Here is a 12,384-nt window from a genome sequence, read left to right as displayed (position 1 = left end):
TGTGGTCTAGAGAAACACATTTTAAAAGCATTCAATTATATGTAGGTTAAATGGGGAGAAGGATGCAATTTCTTGAGGAGTGTATAACCAGAGATTTGGATGTATTTAATGTGATTACATGAATGTGGGCGTGTATGTGTATACATATGATTAAGCATGAGAATATTTTAAAGACATGAAATCAAACATCTCTTTCAATACCAAATCAAACAAGATAAGAGAACATACACACTAAAAAGTGAGTCTCTATAGATCAAAACTGATAAGTAGAGTCCTTCCCAGTTCAATCGTTAGCTTTTATCTATGAAGTTATTCCATTTAATGTTCTGCTTTTTTTAGGCTGCAACTATTTTAACAGGGTTGGGGTTTTTCAGCTCCCATTTTGACTGCCATCTCTGTGAAGACTTTTTTGTCTGTTTACTCGTGAGAAGTTAATAACCAGCTTCACTGGGTAAACAGACCAACATCTACTCTAGAAGAAGGACAGCTCTGCAGAGTCTAACGGTGCCTGAAATTTCAATGGGGGCAGATCCTAACTACATCCAGTTTCAGGAGGTCGTAAAAATGTTTTTGATCCTAAGACTTGGTTCTATCTAATGATTCGTAAAATAGTACTTTTTAAACATTTATCATAGATTTTTATAATAGCAATACCTGAAATTTATTTTCAGATTTTAGGATTGCTTTGAAGAAACTGTTCTTGCAGCAGCTTTGCTGGTAACATACTAGGTTGGAAGGAGAAGAAGGAATTAGCAACATGAAACAATTAAGGAATGAGGATTCAGATAAAAACTGTTACCTAGGATACCTGTGCTGCACAGAATGACCTTTTCTTGTCTAGTGATTTCCCATGTTCTCACAGATGTCACGTGAGTCAGCTTACACTGTGGGACACAATCATCTGTATCTTGCTCTACTGCCTTCTTGCTGCCTACCCTGTGCTCAAAGACATTTAAACGTCATGGTCAGACTGATTTCAGGATGATGCCAGATGTTGATAACGTTTATGACTCTAAAAAATTATCATTCAAAAATAGCACTGCCTTTGTTAAAACCCACAGTGTTATTAAAATACTTCCCATTACCATTTTCCTACAGGGCGGAAATAGACAAGAAAAATAAGTTATCTTAGGAACTCTCTTTTCTTATTTCCATGGGAAACTCACACACTTCATATGAAATGTATTTGTTTTCTCCTCAGGCTGCAGTGTTTCTTACCCCAATTTAGTGACATCCATTCTGCTAACTTCACGCTTAACTGCATATCCTAGGGCTATGATAATCTACACACCCTCTGCCCACAAAGGATGCTGCAGGTCAAATAGTGTTGTTGACAGAAAATGCACAATGACACGCAGCTACCATACCAGTTCTCTGTTCACGGTCAATGCCTGGACTATTGTACGCATATAAAATATGTGTCTGTCTGAATAAGGCCAGGCATTCTAGAGAATCACACACGAGGACAGGCAATGTAGTCATTATGCAGAAAACAGAGTGTACGTTTTTAGAGGGCAAGGTTGTGTCCCTTCGGTCCTGGTCCTCCTTTACCACCAGCTCCTGAATACCTGATACATTGCTCTACGTGTAATAGGTGCTTAAAACATGGCAGTGAATGACTGCTTCAAAGAAAAGCAAAACACCAGTTGACATGGTGGGAATAAAATATACAATGATTCATATTCTCCTCAATTCTTCTCTTAAACTAATTTTCTGTTTGTTCTATAAATGCCTTAAACTGTTTGCTCCTTATGTGTGTGTATATTTATAACTTATTCCAAATAGTAATGGCTTAAACCTACATCACTTTTAAGTTCTTTTTAATATTTTGTTTGATTCTACAACCACCTTGTCTCCACTCTAACATGAGGTTTCTAAAACCAAATTCTGTCTTAGGTTGACATTCTAACCGTTGAATGAAAAAGTCAGTAAATAAATTAATGACCATTTCGGGGGAGCATCAGAAATTATGTCATTACAGCAGCCATGCTGTTGAATTCAAGTCTGATTACTAATAAGCAGCGGGCCAAAGGAGTGTTACTTATGAGGAAGCAAATAAATACAGATTGTCTGTTACTATGGAAATTGCAAAAAACAAACAAGCAAACAAAAACATTCCTGGAGGGGAAAAGGAACAGACTAAGTCAAGTCATAGAGTAAGGCTCAGAGTGGAGAAATGTAAACAAACCCAAGGGAGAGGTCACTTATTGGTAGGATTTGAGGCATTTTGGCCCTAAGAAATTGTAGGTAGACAAGTGGGAATTATTGTTGCAAGAAGAGATGATCAGCAAAAGAAGAGTGAAAGAACATACTTTGGGGTTTTTTGGTTTTTTTTTTTAATTTCTATTGTTGTATAACTAGTGAGCACTAATTTAGCCTGTCCCGTCATGACATAGCTCGGTTTGTGCCCAGGGTCTCACACGGCTGAAGTCAGGGTGTGAGCCAAACTGGGTTCGCATCTGGAGCTCAGAGCCCTTTCCTTAGTTCAAGTGGTTGTTAAGAAAACTCAGTTCCTTGCACCTGTAGAACTGAGATTTGATCTTTTTTGTTGGCTGTCAGCTGGGGGTCACTTTCATCTTCTAGAGGCTTCCCAGAGTTTCCTGCCCTGTGGCTCTCTCCACGGCATGGCAGTTTGTGTCTTTAAGGTCAGCAGGAGACTGCCGGCACTCTATTTCTTTTAAGGGCTTACCTGATTGGGTCAGCTGTACCTGTTAGTTAGGTAAGTGGGGGCAGATAAGGTGGAAGAGAGGGAGGACGGACCAGAAGATGGCGATATGCCTGCTTTAAGCATAAGGGCTTTTACTTCCTCTAAAGGAAGGCCAGCAAGAAACTGGTTGGGACCAGACGGCCGAGACTATGCAGTAGCAACAAGGACCTAACCAGACATGACCCAGTGCTCATAGCATTGCAGTTTAGGCCCCCTCATTGGGTTTCGCTGTGTGCATCATGGGTAAGGACATGAGCAAAAGGGGATGGGCATGACTAAGCACTCCAGGGCCAAGAGCTGTCAGTCAACCAAGAGACTGCCTCTAAGCGAGGGTGCCAGACAGAAGGGACAGAGACAGACCAGGGCTGCCATCCTCTCTTGGATCAGCCCGGCTTCCACTCTTGGAGGTGCATATTCACTTTCCTAATAAAATCTTTAAGTACACAACACTTTGGTCTCCCATCTGATCTTTCTCTTTCAGGCAAGACAAGAACCAAGGCCTTCCCCTTTTGGGGTAACACACCCAGCTGATCCCCTTTTGATTAGATCCTAATTACACCTACAAAATCCCTTTTGCCCTATCACCTAACCATAGCACTGAATGCTATCCTAGCATGGTCACAGGTCTACCACACTGAGGAGGAGAAGATCGCACAGGTGGGTGTCTTGGGGGTGCGTGCTAAACTCTACCTACCACAGAGAAGGAATTATTAATCTCTGAGTAAGGGAGAAAATGAAGGGAACTGATAAAGAAAGAAATGAAGGAACGTTTGAAAGGCTTCCCGATATTACTGGATTGAGAGCTGCTGATTCCCAAAAATCGTAGGAGAGAACTGTCAGACTTGAGGGTGAGGAGCGGTGAACAGAAGCAGTCTCTGAGGGGAAGACAGCAGAGAAAGAAACTTAATAATTATCCAAAGGCTGGTGGTGCCTTGTCAGAAGAATCAAAGGAGAGAAGTCAGAGTGTTTACCTAGTGAACACATTGGGAGAACTATGATTATAAAATTACTGTGGATAACTCTGAAAGACACGTTGGCAGTAATTCAGCTTCCAAAGATTAAATAGAAGTTTTAGAGGTGGAGTAATGGGGTATGTTTTGAAAGAAATCTAGTTCAGAATTTTAAAAAAAATTTTCTCAAAATTGCTGGTTTGATTATGCAGAATTATAGTGATAAAAACTATATGAATGCTATTCGGAAATGAAATGACTGCTAGAAAAGACAAAAATAAATGACTAAAAAGGCACTAGGAATGTCGTAAGCTTCAACTAAGTCAGAAAGAGGTGAAAGTGAAACACGTAAGTAAAAGCATTTAGGAAAAGTTCAAAGGGTCATTCAATGCAAGGCATTATAATTTGTGATGCTGACCGGTGTGGTCCCCTGGCCACATGTGAGGCATCAGCCAGGTCTCTTTTCCCTAAGTAGAGAGGCTTGGGCTGGTATACAGGGTCTGCCAGAGGTAAACAACACAGAATTTTTTATTTAAGTGCTTTAAATATGGAGAGGAGAAACAAAACACACAGGTGCAGAAACAGTATTTCAAGCCAATTATGTGACACGGAAGGACATATTTGGTCTAATCACTCAGTCATATCTTTAAAGACTAACAGAAAAAAATTACACTACAGATGTGTGGAATAACACGGGAAAAAATACACATTTTGTAGGGGACCTAATCTGACTGGAGAGGTTGTGCTCTGCATCACTTAAACTAGAGCCAGCGGAGCTCAAGGTGACCCAGGGGAAAACAGTACCAGGGCTCAGGCTGAGAAAAAGCCGAAACATTCCAGGAATACGTGCATTCTGGGATCGACATGTACTTCATTTGCAAATAAAGCTCTTCATCTAGAAAAGTCATATGAAGGAAAAGAAATCACACAGAAGCTTGAGGAATGGTGATACAGGGGGGAGAGGCATGGAAAAGAAAAGGTCTAAATGATCACAGAGCAACGCAAATTGAAATAAGATAAAGAAGTGTAAACGGCCGGAACGTAGAACAGAAGCAATTAGCAGAAATAAAGAAATGCCTATGGAACAGAATAGAAGCCACAGTATCATTTCCCAGAAAGGCAGCATTCCAGCCGAGCACAGCTTTTCACCAAGCGATGGACATCTTTCGTTCCTGGACCCCTACTTCTGCCCCTCGGGCGGCAGACCCCCGTGTCCTCCTGTAGTCCTTAGGTCTAAAACCTCCTTTCCAAATCTGCCTTTCTTGGTCAATGCAAAAAATAAACTCGAAAGACTATTTTATCAGAACTATTTTTAAATTGGTCATTGTTTGTTGCTGTTGAAGAGGGACCTAGTGAACTAAATCACAAAATGACGCTGCCTGATAAAGCTTAATTAGCTGTCCCCTCAGGAAGCTGTACATTTGTTACAAGGAAAGGAGTGCCTACAGGTGGTACTTTCATGCAACAAATGGCTGATTTAGGAGCAGGGCCTTTCCGTGCCTATTAAAGTTAAAGTACATATATAAATACCTAGTCATCCTGCAAATACAACTAGCTCTGGATGAAAGTCATGAAGTTTTGCAAGAACATGTAGCTCTTATGATTCTCTATCACTTACTTGTAGCCTGCACGGTATCAAGTTGTGATCATAGAACAGAGTCTAGGCTAAGTGTTGTTAATGATGCAGTTTCATTTTGCATCTAAATTTTGGGGGCACACTTAACAAGAATTTACTGAAGAATCTGTTATGTATCGAACAGTTCCCTTGACATTAGAAGCACAATACTGAGTCACGTGCCCCTGTTGTCATGGAGCTCATAATTCAGCACCTTAGCGAGGAAGGCAGTCCCGCACCAACTACCACATTTCACTCATTCTAAAACACATCTTTTATTTGTACTCTACCACTTCTGAAGGTGAGATGCTTCATAAAACTGATGGCCCCACAGTTTAATGTGAGCCTTTTCTTTTTCTTTGTTTATAAAGTAGTGGGACACATTCTCATCAATGGCATCTTAGATGTGAGAAATACAATAACCCTAATTGTAAAGAGGTAAATGCTACTCAGATCTGATTAAAGAACAAGGGAGGAAACAGGAGAGAACAAAGGCGAAGTCCACAAAGCAGCTGATTCAAGGGAGTATTAGCTAAGATTCAAACGGTTCTCACCAGGCAGGAAGGGGGAGGGCTGGGAGACCTTCAGGGCACAGGGAACAGCAAGAACATTGTATATTTAAAGCTTCACACAACTGGGTGACCTAGTATGCTGCTTTACAGAGGGCCTTGGACGCATGCTGTAAGATGAAACTCACATGGAAAGGTAACTTGCGATCAGCAAGTAAAAAGCTTTAAATCGCTTTAACTGTAGATCTCCAAGCATTAGTGTGACAACATTCATCTGATTTCTTTACGTTTGTTTACTTTCTTCCTGTCTCATTGAGAGGGAGCTTGTACTAATTTTCCTGACTACCTGCCAGTTTTAACTAGCTTAAAGGAAGCTTGTAGAAGCATTAGCAGTACTCAAGGTTAAGTTGTCTTATAAGGCAGGTATTGATTTGATTCTTAGCTGGGTGACTTCTTAACCTCAAATAACAAGAAATACACAAAGGTAGAAAAGAACAGTGATTTTTTTTTTAAGTGACACTATGGAGACGGGGTGTAAAAGCCTTCCTTTCTTTCCCGTTTGTGAGTTATGCATCCATTAACTGGTTTGTTAGCGAAGAGTTTTAAATCTTTCTTTGGGGACTTATGCATGTATGTTCCTGATTTCCTGTGCCTAGGAGAAGATGACAATCATTGTTAACAGTAATATTTCTGCAAGACAGGAACACGTTTGATAATGGTTAACTTAATGTTAATTTTTCCTTAGGTGGTGCTATTAATTCAAAAATCACAGAACACTCAATGAATCAGTAACTCAGGATTGACTTGGTTCTCAAAGTCACATCTCTGGTACCACTGTATAGCCAAGGTTACTTCTTTGTCTCAGAAATCTAAGAAGGGCTCAGTATGTGTTAGGCCAACATGCTCCAGAGAGCTGGCTATCAGTAAAGTAGAGTGAATCTGGATCCAACTGTCAGACCCAGCCTGGGCTGCAAGAGGAGGGATGTGCCGCTGGCCTTGGATTAATGAGGGCAGCTGTTAGGCAGAGTGAGCAAGGCCCCGCTTAGCCAGGCTCAAAGGCTCTGAGGTGTGCTACCAAGCACTCCTCCTGGACCCCTCTGTCCTCCCACCAGCTGCCAACATGCTAGGTATCAGGCTGTCACTCTTCATCCAAAATACAGTTCCCTACTTAATTTGGGGGCGTTCTACTCTGACTGACCTGTCAGATCAAGAATATTAATTACTCTGAATATTACATCTTCTCAATGTTAGATTTCTCTAAACTTTAAATTATTTTTTAATGGCATTCTATCATTTAATTTCCAAATTCCAAAGATGCACCTTGTCATATGTCTTCTGTTTTCAGTCTCAGGAAAGACTCATTTATAAAATGGCCCATTGTCAAGTAACACATTTCTTCAAAAATCATTCTAACTCATAAAAGCCTTCATTTTAAAACTTGCTATTTAACAAATTATAAGATAGAACTAGAAATGGTAATACCATGTTAATAAAAACCCCTTACCCTATGGCATTATGTACTTCACACGATGAATCTCCCTCTTTGTCCCGATTTGTTTTTTCCACACAACTAAGGACAGGAGAGAGGACCACGCCAGAAAAAAACAACTCATGACGTGATTTCAAAGTCTCATGTACTCAAAAAATAAATGCCAGAGGGCTGAGGCACATGTTACTGAGACTGATGTGGAACAGAAACAAGTACTAAAGAAGATTCCTCTGTACCCGTTACAGCAGGCAGGGGGCTAGACATGAGCAGAGAGAGGGAGACACAGGTCAAATGGCAAGAATTGGGCTAAAAGGAGGGGCACTGGCCAAATGCAGGAAACCACCCATCATGCAGACAACTGGGGTTCCTGGGCAGAGAAAGAGAAGGAGGAACCTGTAGGCTCTAAGCAGTCACACATTTGGGGGTTACCAGTGGCCTGGGAGCCAACAGAGACAGGTGGGAAAACACAGAAATCTCTAGTGTCCAAATGTAGCTTTTTGCTTATTATGGCCTCATTACAATAACATTAGCCTTGCAGATTAGAAGTACCCATCATGCACCAACACCATTACACTTCCCATCCAGACTAAATAAGGACAATAATCCCTCCTTCCTTCAGGAAGGTGGAGCAGGGATGAAAATCAGGGAATACGACCCTGAGCCCTTCCCTCCGAAATGAATATTCCACACATTCATTTTTACACTCTATGTAACCAACTTGCCAAAGAAACTGAGGGTAGCTGCTCACCTGAGCCTGCTCGCTCTCCCCTTGAGAATGTACTGTTGTTACTGAGTCCGAACTCGTTCTGCTCGCCGCACGACAAGCCAGTAAATCGGGAGACCAGCTGTTGGGGCAAGGAAGAGCGACTTTATTTGGAAAGCCAGCAGACCAAGAGGGTGGCAGATGAGTAAGGTCTTGGAGAACCACCCTCTGCCTGTCAGAATACAGGCTCCTTTATAAAAAAAAAAAACCCCAAAAACCAAAAAACATGGGAGGGGGTGTGGCTGACTGCTGCAAACTCCTTGGTGTAGGAACTCTGTTCTTGCAGCTGTCCACGAGGGCCAGCTCATGGTGCTCCAGAAAAACCTCTAAAAAAACCAAATGTTATTCTCAATTCTGCACCTTGTTATCTTAACTTGAGTGCAGAACTAGCCAAGACTAAGCCTAGAAAACAGGGCACAGGATTAAAGCCAAAGGAACAGATCTAATTTGGAGTCAGATTTGTTCTTTTCTATTACACTACTGATCCCTTAATAAACCCTCATGTTACTTTCTTAACCTCCCTGTCCCATCTCTGAATCCTTTCTCCCGTGGGACAAGAATCTAGTCACTTGCAACACCGTGCTAGCAGCCCCAACTCTTGGATCTGGCTAGAGGCTCGGCTGACTTGGGCCGTAAGCTTTAGAGGACCCACATGTTGTAAATACATGTTCACAAAAATATATTAAAGATACATGGAGCCATATATCATTTAGAATCTGGCACTGAAATCTGGCAGAGCACAGTCCATAATTCCAAACATTAATTCTTAAAACTAACACTATTCAGGGAAAAAAAAAAGGAAACTCATCCAAATGCCATAAAGGTTTATGGGTTGTGCTGCTGCCTATGTCTGAGTGTAGAAGTGCTTAAGTTAAGGGGGAAATATCAAATGAATTAACCTGTTAAATATATCCTCTCAGATTTCACTAATGTAATAGACTTTTTGATTAACAAAGTAGTAGTTTTAAGCATTGCCAAGCATCCTTTTTCTTACAGGCTTTCCAACTGGTGGTTCTGAATACTCATGTACTGCACTGCTATTCCTAACAGTTACAAAGGAGGCTGAGAACCATTTTTAATTTGAAATAAACCATATTATTCTCACATTTCTTTGTATGCTGGTTAGAAGTAACAAGCACAAGCCTAATATTGATTCCTTCTATTGTCAATTACATGAGCATTGAACACTAGACTTGAAAATTCTGTTATTTGTACTTAAAAGTTAAAAACGGGGAATTACTACTTCAAAAAGTGAAACAGAAACCCAGTTCTTATTAATATAATTTGATTAAAACTGCTTATATGAATCAAATATAATTTGTATAATGCACTGCAATTTTAATAAAAATCTGGTATCACAGAAGAAACATAACTCAAAAACATGAAACTACTTTACTGTTTTCATCTTTTATTTTTGTTTTACTTTGCACCATTGCTGTAAACATATCTAAACTTTACACTTGTTGAATACATCTTTTTTATTCCTGTTCCTAGTGTTACCAAAATACTAATTATGTGAAAATTCTGATTTTAACAATAAAATCAATCACTTTGCTGAAATTGAAGCAAGATAAGTTCACTAAAATAAAGAGATACTAATTGATGTATTTTTTTACTCATCCAAACATTGCCATTCCAAAACAAAACACCAGAGACGTTCCAATAGTAATTAAACTCATCACTTTTAATATTTTAATGCCAAATCACAGGCATTCAGGTAAGCATAACTTCACTGCCTTTTAAAAATCCTGTCATTATGAAGCCGTTTTTGTGTTAAGATAGCAGTGTAAGACCTGTTTTATTTAGCAGACTTGCTTTATAACTTTTGAGTATTTGGACTTAAATTTTCCTGGTCTGTGTTGGTACTTCTGCTGGGGCTCTGGGCAAGTCTAAGATGGGCCAACAAAAGTCACACCACTGCCTGATGAAGACCTGTAGCACGTCTTTTCCAGTCTGGGTCCTGGGGACACAGAGTGGAGTCATTTCTTAGGGCCAAGCTCGGCCGTTCTTCTTAGATGTTAAACATACAGATTTTTAGAACTGGAGGAGATTTCAGTGCTCATCTAACACAAACCCTTCACTTCATGGGTGAGATCACTGAGATTAAGGAAAGTCTCATGACTTTCTTGAGCCCAAAACTGGTTCTGGAAAAAGAGACAAACCTTTTCCTCCAGTGCATCAACTTGTATATTTTCTGAAGGCATATTTAGGAGATGTTTCTTCAGAGGTGTTTTCTTTCTCTGAATAATAGTGTTTTAACCATAGAAGCAAAGCTAATTAGCTGTGGGACAGAGGGAGGGAGGAAGAAAAGAAAGGAGGGAGAGATGGCGGGAGAGATAGAAAAAGAAGGGAGAGGAAAGCAGAGCAGAGCTAATAAAATAATCTCTCTGCTTTTTGGAAATGTGACATGGTCTTGCTAGAGGGGAAAAAAGAGAAAAAAAAAAATCAACCTCCCCAGGACCCTCAGTGACACTGAGTCAATGTTCAGAGATAGAATATTAATTTAGCAGCAGCTTAGATGCTTTGCTTCCATTTCCGTCTGCATGTTGCAGATTTATTTTTTAATACAACAGAATAAAAAGTGCAACTTCTGAAGCAAAATGAGATCTTGCAGTCCAAAGCAAATCATGTTACTTATGCATCAACCCATCTGAAACTGTCCTTCAGAAAATTAGAAATAACATACTTTCATTTCTTAAAAAATATTTCCTTGTACATTAGATGTTTATGGAATTACTGTGAGATAGTATGCCTTCCATCTCCCTCACTCCTGCTGTCAAACTGACATGAATTTCTTTCAAGTCACCAAAGACAGAATGTAAATAAATGGAGAGGGAAGCAGCCAAGACCTGAATCTCAGCCTTAAAAGCTACCAGGTCCCAGCTTCCTCCACGTTATGATTGGTAGTGGCCCAAGAAACAGTCTCATAACTCCGCCCCTCCTTCTTAATGATGCTGTAAATTCCTTCATAATAAACAAAATCAAGCCTCAAATGCAAATATATTAAGATAATCATGGTAAGCACTTGCTTAAAAATAAACGTGGTCTCTTATTTGCTACATAAGGCAGGGTCTCAACTCAGACTATCTTGGGTCTTAAATTTCTGATCCAAACCTAATTTTCTGGTCTCTCCTCTAACCATTTGATCCACAAAGCCTAGCTCTATGTCACACATCTAGTCGTCATTCCTCCAAAATGAAGATTTCACCCTTCCCCATACCTTCGCCCCCGCTATGTCCTTATCCTGAAGGACTGCATGTGGCAAAAAAAAAAGCTTCAGAGCTGGTTTTAGTTTTCCCTGGAGCTTTCCATAACCCCCAGGGCTAACAAATCCCTTCTTCATCCATAATTTCCTGACTCTATACTAAAGTCTGTCTTGCAGCATTTATGTTGAATTTTAACTGTTTATGGATCTCCTTTCCCTGCTAGACTTTTAAGTTCCTGAGGGATGGAGAAAGACAATACTTTATTCATTTTTATGTGCCCGGCAACTAGCGGGGTACCTGCCACATGCAGACCCAATAAATGTGAAATTGAATTGACCCTTCCAGGGGGCCTATTGGCTTCAAATTACACCAAAGTAGACATTACTAATATAAATCTTTCCTGAGGGCAGAGTGGTTTGGTTTTGTTTCTTTTTTAGGGGAGAGTGTAGGGAATGCTTGGGAGCACTGAAGTTGAGAAAAATGTAAGATATTTTATGACACTTTCTCTCAATATATATGTCCAGTTTTAGCATGCATGTAATTATACTGTGTAGAGAAAAACCTTTTTTTGTTTATTTCAATGTTGATGTAGCACTTGGCCAGCAGAGGGAGAAAATACAATATGAAATACAAGCAGCCATGTTTAGCACTCTCCATTACAAATTATGTGATTTCACATATATATTTTAAATTTAGGTCAGAGTATGTATGACTTTGATCCAAGAATAAGTAGTTATCCAAATAATCTCTACCAACTCCCCAAATTTAAAGTCTTACCCTCCTTATTTCTCTTTAGGTTTAAAGAACTCAGCAGTGTACTTTTAGTCGAGAGCCAGTAAGCTCCCATCTGAAATTAATGGAAAATTATGCCTTTTGGAGAGAGCTGCTGTTTCCAGATGCTTATTTCTTCTCTCACTGCACACTGAGGAAATGAGCTGCAATACTGGGGCACTAGGTATTCTGTAGCATGGGTTTGAGGCAGTTAGCCAAGATCTGATGATGCAAAGTGGACCTCCTTCTCCCCTAGAGCAACAGAGACACACTTATAAGATGAACTGGGGCGGGGGGGCGCGGGGGGAGGTGTGGGTACAGTATGACTGCTCATGGTGTGCCGGAAATGAAACATATTTATATATATATTTTTC

The 12,384-nt window shown here is 40.2% G+C and overlaps 1 long non-coding RNA gene across 1 annotated transcript in view; it reads right to left on the bottom strand.

Moving 5' to 3' along the window:
- The window catches only part of LOC140685701 (uncharacterized), a 72,694-nt gene extending 64,585 nt beyond the window's left edge, over nt 1-8,109 (bottom strand). Inside the window, exon 1 of the long non-coding RNA XR_012059046.1 lies at nt 8,019-8,109. This is a non-coding gene — a long non-coding RNA (uncharacterized lncRNA). The remainder of the gene's footprint in view (nt 1-8,018) is intronic.
- Nucleotides 8,110-12,384: the final 4,275 nt, after the last annotated feature.

The sequence above is a fragment of the Vicugna pacos genome, chromosome 15 (assembly GCF_048564905.1).
Source record: "Vicugna pacos chromosome 15, VicPac4, whole genome shotgun sequence".
NCBI classification, from domain to species: Eukaryota; Metazoa; Chordata; class Mammalia; order Artiodactyla; family Camelidae; genus Vicugna; species Vicugna pacos.
Note: the sequence above shows the minus strand (reverse complement) of the source record. Positions and strands in the feature narration are given on the sequence as shown.